The sequence below is a fragment of the Ochotona curzoniae genome, unplaced genomic scaffold, assembly GCF_017591425.1.
Source record: "Ochotona curzoniae isolate NIBS_2020 unplaced genomic scaffold, NIBS_Ocur_1.0 contig_43, whole genome shotgun sequence".
Classification (NCBI taxonomy): domain Eukaryota; kingdom Metazoa; phylum Chordata; class Mammalia; order Lagomorpha; family Ochotonidae; genus Ochotona; species Ochotona curzoniae.
Genome location: NW_024466218.1, coordinates 11,032,099 through 11,041,042, shown reverse-complemented (window position 1 = coordinate 11,041,042; position 8,944 = coordinate 11,032,099).

Genomic DNA, 8,944 nt, shown 5'->3' with positions numbered 1-8,944 from the left:
ACTGTTGATGTTAATCAGCTTGGTCACTACATAGTGACCAAGAACACTGCAACCTTAGAACATTGCTCAACCTCCTGGAATTTCAGTTTCCTAATGGACATAATGGCAACCCTCTGGCAGATTTGTTATGAAGATTAAATGGAATAAGTATACATGAGAAAGTGCTTATAAACTGTTATGGGTCATTCCAATATCTGATTTTGCTACATTCAAAGCGAGTAGAGAGTGGAACAGTGTGAAGTGCTGAGGATGCAGCAGGGAGCTGTGAGGGTTTGGGATCTAAGGAGCAAGGTCTATAATATCCACTCAAGGAGGGGTCTAGAGATCAGGTTGGAGATACGGACTGACACTGGCTAAGTGGTAGTTGACCATGCCCCAAAGCTTCTAGGGTGGGGCACCAGCTTGCAATGTCTCTTTCCTCAGAGGAGGCCAACATAGGATTAAGGTGGCTTATGGGAGAGGGGCCAGGGGACACACAAGCCCTGGGGAACCCACCAAGTCCCCTCCTTGGTGCTCCACTCTCCTTTCTGACCTTTACAAGCTCTCCCAACCTAAACTTTCCCCATGGTTCAGGGGAAAATCATATGCCAAAAATAACCCACAGTGACCACCAGGGGTTGATGACTTAACCCTTGGCCTCTTTGGGGGAGTGTTTGCTTTTACAAGGGATCCCAGGACAAATGCGGGCTTACAGTGACTCACCAGGAATTTGCAGAGGCAACCAGGCTCCCCACACAGGTAATGTTTTTAGGTCATTTCTTCTGTAGCTCATTTCCTCTTCTTTCAGACTAAGCTGATGTGTTAACTTGCCCTGTAGCATGGAGTGGGAGAGATGGAGAAAAGTCCTCAAGAGAGAAGTTGGCAAACTTCTAGGCTGGAAGAATCATTTGGAAAAAGAGGAGGGGAGGTGAAGGTAGAAGGGAGGAGAGGAGAAGAGGAGGAGAGAAACAGTGTATGGGAGGAAAGGGGATGGCAGTAGAGAGAAAAAGAGGGATGGAGAGGGGAGGACACAGGAGGAAGGGGAGGAGAAGAGGAGAGGGCAGATGCCAGTGTTTCAGTTTGCTGGTCCCATGAGGAAGACTCTGATGCAGAAACCGGCTAGGCTGGCTAGCCATGGGGTGGACAGGACTGGCAGCTAAGGAGGATGACAGTGGGTGTGTTTGTGATTGTGAAGGTGTTGATTGGGGTGGGGATGGGAAAGCAGGTTTACTTGACTTTTAGAGTGAGAACTTTATAAGGTCTTTGCTTAGAGACTGGATGCTTTCAGATCTCTGCCTGAGTGATCACCAACCGTATGCGACAGGTCAGGGAACAGAATTTGCCCTGTTAGATGGCAGCTTCAGGTGAGAAACTACAATGGCTTGTTTTGGTCAAAACTCGTTTGGCAGTCTTCTGCATACCTTGTGTGTCTCTGGAAAGTTGTTTCAATTCTGCACATGTGGCAGTTAGTTCCTTCAGCTTGGTGATCAGCTTGGTCACTACATAGTGACCAAGAACACTGCAACCTTAGAACATTGCTCAACCTCCTGGAATTTCAGTTTCCTAATGGACATAATGGCAACCCTCTGGCAGATTTAATGGGGTTAATCTCAGGGTTAATCTGAGCTATGGATTCTGGGAGCTTTAATTATAGAAAACAATGAAGAATAAAATAAAATAATACAAGGAATAACAATACTTGAATGCTATTTGGTTGTGAGTAAAAAAAATCTTCGAAGGGTAAACAACTGTTACTGGCTTAGCTGTTGTGATCATTAGTAAGTGTAGCTCTGGTGGTCCAACATCTAAACACTTTAGTACTGGAGACTCCTTTCTTCCATGGCTGCTAAAAATACCAGATGCACACTCTCCTTGCAGTGAGGGCTTAAGCACAGACAGCAGGCTCCACCCACCCAATGGTCTTGTACAAACTTTCCTGGGAGAGAGCTTTTTGGGAAGGAGGCTGGCAGAGGTGGCAGTATCCCATCCACTTTCTCTGAGCCTGGGGGAGTAGGGAGGATTAGTTGCCAAAACATAGGTTGCCTTGTGTGTGGTGACCATAGCACTGCCAGCTGCCAGTTCAACCTTGGTATCCAGAACAAAATAACATCACAGTGGAGCCAATAACTCTTGAAAATTCCTCTGGTTCATTTCCTTCTCATCCTTTAGCTGATCAGGGTTTTGGACCAATTCAATATTTGTTTTCCTAGCAGTATACCAATTGCATACATCTATACCTGTGTTGTGTGGAATTCACTCAGGGCAGGTACTGGGCCTGGCACAATTTATACTGGAGAGTAAATGGCAAAGACAGCATTTCTAATGAATATTAAAACATGAGCCTGAAATAGGCTAGGCCAAAGCCAGGATCACAATACTCAAAAAGAGGATCTCATATGGGTGGTAAGGTCACAAGAGCTAAAACAATCACCTGCTGTCTCCTAGGGTGCCCATTACCAGGGAGCTCAATCAGAACCAGAGCCAGGACCTCAACGGATAGGGGAGGCATATGTCCTCAGTGTTGTCTCAGCTGCTGCACCCAAGGCCTACCTCTACAACTATCTTTTGACACATTTTCAATGCTCATGGTGGTTTGTCACTTCATCCAGTAGCATATTTAAAATAGAAAATCTAGTAGCTAAAAGGTATGCTGGGGGAGATGTCTAAAACTCTAACAGCAGTCCCTTTATGGCAGAAATGAAAACCAGAAGGTAGCATGTTCATGCAGGGCCACTTGATGTGAGGAAAATGCCATGTAGCCCTACTCATGAGAACATCCTTATGTCACAGTCATGCAAAACAACTGAGATTCATTTCATACAATTCTCAATCCTTACACTAGTTGACATCCATGGTACAAGCAAGTGGGGAACCAAACATTTCAGAAGGAAATCCATAAATGTCAGGAAGTTGTGAAAATGACAGTAGGGTAAAGCAGGAATCCACAAGCCATTCTATACGTAAGTCTAGGGATAGGAAACAAAACAGCCAAGTCAGAGCTAATTCAGGCTGGGGAACGGGCTCACCCTCTCAAGAGCCTTGAGAGGCCTGGGATGGAAGGCAGAACAGATGAGTTTAAATCCCATCAATATCCAGGTACTCCAGCGATAGAGCTGAAAAGGCAAGGGGAAGAGGGGCTGGCACTGTGGAGTCATGAGTTAAGATGATACTGGTTTGAACCCTGGCTGCTCTGCTTCTTAATCACTCCCTGCTAATGCAACTGGAAAAGCAGTAGATGATGGTCCCCGTACTTGGACCCCTGCCATGCATGTGAGAGACCAGCATGGAGATCCTGGCTCCTCATTTCAGCATGGCCCAGCTGTTGTGAAGCCATTTGGGGAGTGAAGCAGCAGATGGAAGCTCTCTTTTTCCCTTCTCTCATTCTCACTCTTACAAATAAATATATGTAAATTTTAGTAGCAAAAGGAAATGCAAATAAATGTGTCATAGAGTCCTAAGTATCTTGAGTCTTCGTAGACTTGTCGATTAAGTGATTTTCTTTTTTTATAATTTATTTTATTTTAGATGATATTATAAAGTTGATCAGGGTGGGAAGGATCAAAGGTTAGGGAAAAGTGGGTGTGACTGTTTTTTCCAAATTTTCTATTTCTTCTTCCTGTTACTCAGGGAAACGGGGAGATAAGGCAAGAAGTCTTACCCAGCCTTCCAACTGCCCCACTACCTGGAGATGGGGAATGGCTACCCGATATCAACTCTTGGTCCCAAGGTTGTGCATGCTCCAAGGGTTCTGCCCAGGTGGTTTCAATAGTTCTGAAATGTTGTCAATCTCGCATATCCATGGATGAGGAAATCCTTCCAATGTCAATTGGTTTCATTTGCCCAGATATTGGCTGTCATCTTTTGGCTGGGGAGTTGTCCAAACTGTTCCTCTACTATAATACCAGATGTCCTTTGCAGGCCCCAATGGACTGTCATATCCTCCATGTGTATCTGGGTCAGCTGTCTACTGCTCTGTCTTTTCCACTGATGAGGACCAATTCTTACAGGTGGGCCTAAAGACTGGGGCTAAGTGACCCAGGCCCTGTCAGACCCCCATAATCCCTGGGACTCATGGACCTGGCACCCACTGTGCAGGTGGGCCCGAGTGAATAATTTTCTTAAAAACTGTGAGCACATTCCATTTCTAGCTCTTCCAAATGAGGTGGCAGGCACCCTTGAATGAAGTGGAGAATAGGTGTTTCTTTGTCCCAGTGATTTCTGGGTTCTTTTCAGTGCCACATCAAGGAAGAAAGCTGCGGACTGTCCTGCCTCACATGTTCCTTCACCCAAAATGGTTATGAAGCCTCAGTCAGTTATCTCATCCACTTCAAGGCCAGAGGGGTACTGCCTTGTGAGGGCTGAGTAAGGGTCACCCCAGGAAATGACTCGGCTCTTCGGTCTTTGGGACATCTCTTCTGAGCTCAGAACATGAGGATCTCGGAGCCTGCCTTTCGTCGCTACTGCTTATTTCATCACAGACCATCCCCAAAGCCTTTGGGCTAATCTCCAGTACTACCCCAATGTGCCAACACAGCTGACAGAGACCAAGTATTACACATGATAAAAGCATAAACAACATGGTGGCAGAGCTAGGAATTATGTGGGTTGGGAGGTGGGCGCATAATCGAAGTAGGCAGATGATTTAAAAATGCAGGTGTCAAAGTCAAGGGATTAGCAAATTTGAGGTGTTGGAAGAGCAAAATAGGGAGAGAATCCCAGAGATGGGAAAATTATAGTAATTAGGATTGTTTTCTTCTCACGGTATGCACAGAGTATGCGTTAAAATGATAATTCCTTCCAAAAAATGGGTAAGGTCTCTGGTAAGAAGAGGGGGAGCACAGCACCCAGAGGGGGACCAATGGGGAACAGTGCACCTTTCTGGGAGTTTGATTCTGTCTCCCACGGTGGAAAGTGAGGAGCCCACTCTTTGGGCAGTCCTTTGTCAGACTTTTGGGGATGAATTTGTAATGGTAAGTGTTGCTTATTTAACATGCATGAATGTAAGAAGTAATTCCCACAAACAAAATTGTCTTCCTTGCTGTTTTCTCCCATTCAAACTTTGCAAAGCAGCATTCTCAGTCAATGCTCTGACTGAGCTAGTGTTGCCCACACTGTCATACCCAGAAGCATAGCTCCAAGGAATTTGAGTATTCAGAACTCAGCTCTGGTTTATGTGAGAGTAAAACGTTTCGTTTTGTAGTTTACTAGTTTGATTTATCCATGTAAGTAGCAAGGAATATGGTGGAATACCATTTCCATTGGTGTTCTTACTTTGTCCCCTGCACATGTTATGGGTAAGTAGGCTGGATATCTTGCTTTCAAAATTTTATTTTATTATTTGAAAGTCTGAATGACTTTCAAACAGATAAAGAGATCTGTTTGCTTACTTTCCACAATAGCCAAGGTTGGGCTAGGCTGAATCAGGAAGCCTGGAATTCAATCCGAGCCCCCATATAAGTCACAGCGATCTAGGGTCTTGGGCCATCATCTGGGATTTCTGAGGTGAAGTAGTAGGGAGCTGGACTGGAAGTGCAGCAATCACGACTCGAACTGGCACTCAGATATATTGGATGCCATTGTCTCAAGTGATGACTTAATTCACTATACCCCCAACCAGAAGCGGGCTATTTTCACTCATGCTTCTCTCTGTGTTTAATATTCCCATGCATCTGTCAGGTGAGAAATGAGCAAGCAAGTGAGTAAACAAAGTCACTTCCCCAGCAGCCAAAGTCACTAGCTTTTGTCATCTCTTTCTAGATAATTGTTTAAATAATGAGGCATCCAAATCACTGTGGACCAAAGACCTGCAATGCTCTGACAACAAAAACTGCCTCTGTCCAAGTGACACATGACTCAGGCATTTGCCATACGATATATGTTGGACTGGGATAGCTCCATCCAGAAGGTTCCTCAAAGATGGCATTCCTGAGAACAATGGGCACTGTCACACTCCTGTGAGGACTGTGACTGCTGTCAGACAGACTCCATTGCTTCTTACTGCACTGGCTCTGTTTACGGCTGCACATTAGCATTTCTCAGAACGGGCGGCGCACACTGGGCAGCCTCTGCTATGGCTATGAGCTGGGGATTTTGAGGGTGTTGACTGCAGCAGTTTCCAGGTTTCTTCTCATTAAGGGGTCTTATAGGAACTGGAGCAAACCTTTGTTACGCTGTGAGCAGTGACTAGCACACACCACACAGTTACCATGAGAAGATGTATACTTTGTCTTCCATTCAACATCAGTAAGAGCCCAAATAGCCACTGTGCTTCCAGAGATTTTTGAGAGATAATAAATCAATCACCTCATGCCTCATATGATACAGAGTAGCTTCACAATCACATCATCATGCAGAATCATTGATCATTAAATCTTTTTTTTTTTTTTTAGATTTATTTTTTGTTATTTTTTTATTGGAAAGGCAGATATACAGAGAGGAGAGACAGAGAGGAAGATCTTCCATCCGATGATTCACTCCCCAAGTGAGCGCAACGGGCCGATACTATGCCGATCCGAAGCCAGGAGCCTCTTCCGGGTCTCCCACACGGGTTTAGGGTCCCAAAGCTTTGGGCCGTCCTCGACTGCCTTCCCAGGCCACAGGCAGGGAGCTGGAAGGGAAGCGGGGCTGCCGGGATTAGAACTGGCGCCCATATGGGATCCCGGGTGTGCAAGGCGAGGACTTAACCACTTGCGCCACCGCGCCGGGCCCGATCATTAAATCTTAATTGCAGTCCAGACCTGGGTCCTTGGCCTACCTGTGAAGATGCACTTTGGAGCTCTTGCATTCCCTGGCTTCATTTCTAATTCCAGCTTCGTGGGAGGCAGCAGACAATGGCTCAACTGCTTGACTTGGGTCCCTGCCTTCCATGTGGGAGATGCAGATGTTGTTTCTGGCTCCTGGCTTTGGCATCACCCAGCCCTGGCTGTTCTGGATACTTTGAGAGTGAACCAGCAGAGGGGTATTAAAAAAAAAAAAAGACTGGCTGCTTAACTGTGGACCCCAGACAGGGCATCAGCATCTCAGGGGTAGCTCCCGCAGTCTTCCCCCAAGTAAATATCGCATTGGTGAGGGCCACAGACGATGTGGGAGCCAGCAAGAGGCTGAAGAGGAAGTATATGAGGAAGTATCTGAGTATCAGTTTAGGAATTTAGGGGAGGGCGTTGTATCACAGAAGCTAGCAGAATAGGGATCATCAGTATTAATTTATCTTTACCAATAGATATGGGAACAAGTGTGCCACACATACAGTAGGGTGTGTGCAGCCATTGCATAAGTCAAATTGGAAAATGAATGGCCCTGCCAAGGCAAATGTTGAGAAACGTTCCCCTAGATAGTCCTGGTCTTTTATTCCCTTGAGTGGGTGTCCTCCAAAGTTTTTCTTACTTTTCTTATTATTCTCAATCCCTGGTAACTCTGGCATCTACCCAGGTTTCAAATTTGAACAACTGATCAATAAACTAGAATTTACTGAGACACAACACACTGGGAATAGGAATGTGGTAGGGAAGACATGTTCTGGAGGTGGAGAGATGATGATGAATCTGCTTTTGCCACACAGAGAGTGAGATGCATTGGAGTTTCTATGTATCTGGGTAGGCATCTTTGGAGAACCAAATGAGAGACGCAGACATGAGTGTGGTCTGCATTTAGACAGCAGTTGAGGCCCTAGACGTGAATGGGACAGTTGCCGGGAGCAGACATGGGGGAAGTCAAGGGAAGCCAAGGGTCTTACACTAAGGAACTATTGATCTGTGAGGACTCAGCAGGAAGAGACTGGCTCTAAACCTGGCTGAGCATGAGACCTGCCCGAATCGTATCTGTAGGAGGATGTGGCTAGGTAATCTCTATTTTGAAAAACTTCCACAGGAGTTAGAAATCATTCATGGCAGAAGATGACTGTCAGAGACAGACAGTGGTGTATCCATTTGCCTGAGTCCCTAAAATAGGGAATTGCTGTTTGAACTCAACTAACAGTACAGGAAAGGGTTCAGCAGCACTTCCTGTATGGCACATGTGTACCAGGTGCAGTTTGGGAGTTAGGGAAGTGAGAGGGCTTCAGAAGGCAGAAGGCTTGTGATTGAAAATGGAATCTGTACTGAGGCAAAGATGGATGGTAACAGGGCAAGGGGCCAAGCATTCCCGGGACAAGAAATAACGAAACAAAAGTATGAGTTACAACAACAACAACCTACTACACAACGAGTTAAGTATTGGGAATGAAGCAAATGAAGAGGGCACAGCAGTAGTACTAAGGACCTTAGGTCAAGCTAAAAGATTCCTGGGATGTTAGACTGAAGGCAAAAGAGCCCTGAAGAATATGAGAATGGCATGCACTGGATCTGCCCTTTAGAAAGCTCATTTTGGCAACCAGTGCGAAGGAAGCTCTGGATCACAGGTGGGTTAAGAAATGGAGGTCCACACGTCCGAGAAAGCGGCAGGCCCAAGAATGAGATCGGACAATCTGAAACCTTCATCACCGCTTTTTTTCAGATGATGTTTTAGGAAAGTTTATCTTGTGACACTGAACGCAGAAGCAGCCAGAGCTTCAATTGCAAGGACAGCTGTAATGAACACGTATGTTGCTTAAGCAGAAAGAACCCTCCTGCTGATTTCTCATTTCCTACATCCTAGATTTATATTGCGAGCAGGAAGAGATATAGGGGAGCTAGAGGGAATTAGAAGTAACTGAAGCTGGATGAATTTTTTAAAATAACTTGAGTAGCTTTTCATGGTCACTTCACCCTCTTAGCTACCTGGCCGTCATTTTGGTTCCCTGAGAATGAATCTCATTCCAGGGAAAACATGGGTACTGGTCCCCGTTCCTCTGCCCCGAGAGCTCCATAGCCAGGCTCAGAACGGGCTGGCAGAAACCTGCCCGCCTCACCAGGGCTGACGACGCCGCTTCCGCCTCTCCGAGCCCGCGAAATCCTCAGTCCAGGCCGCGTTTTCCGGCCTCCAGGCGGAA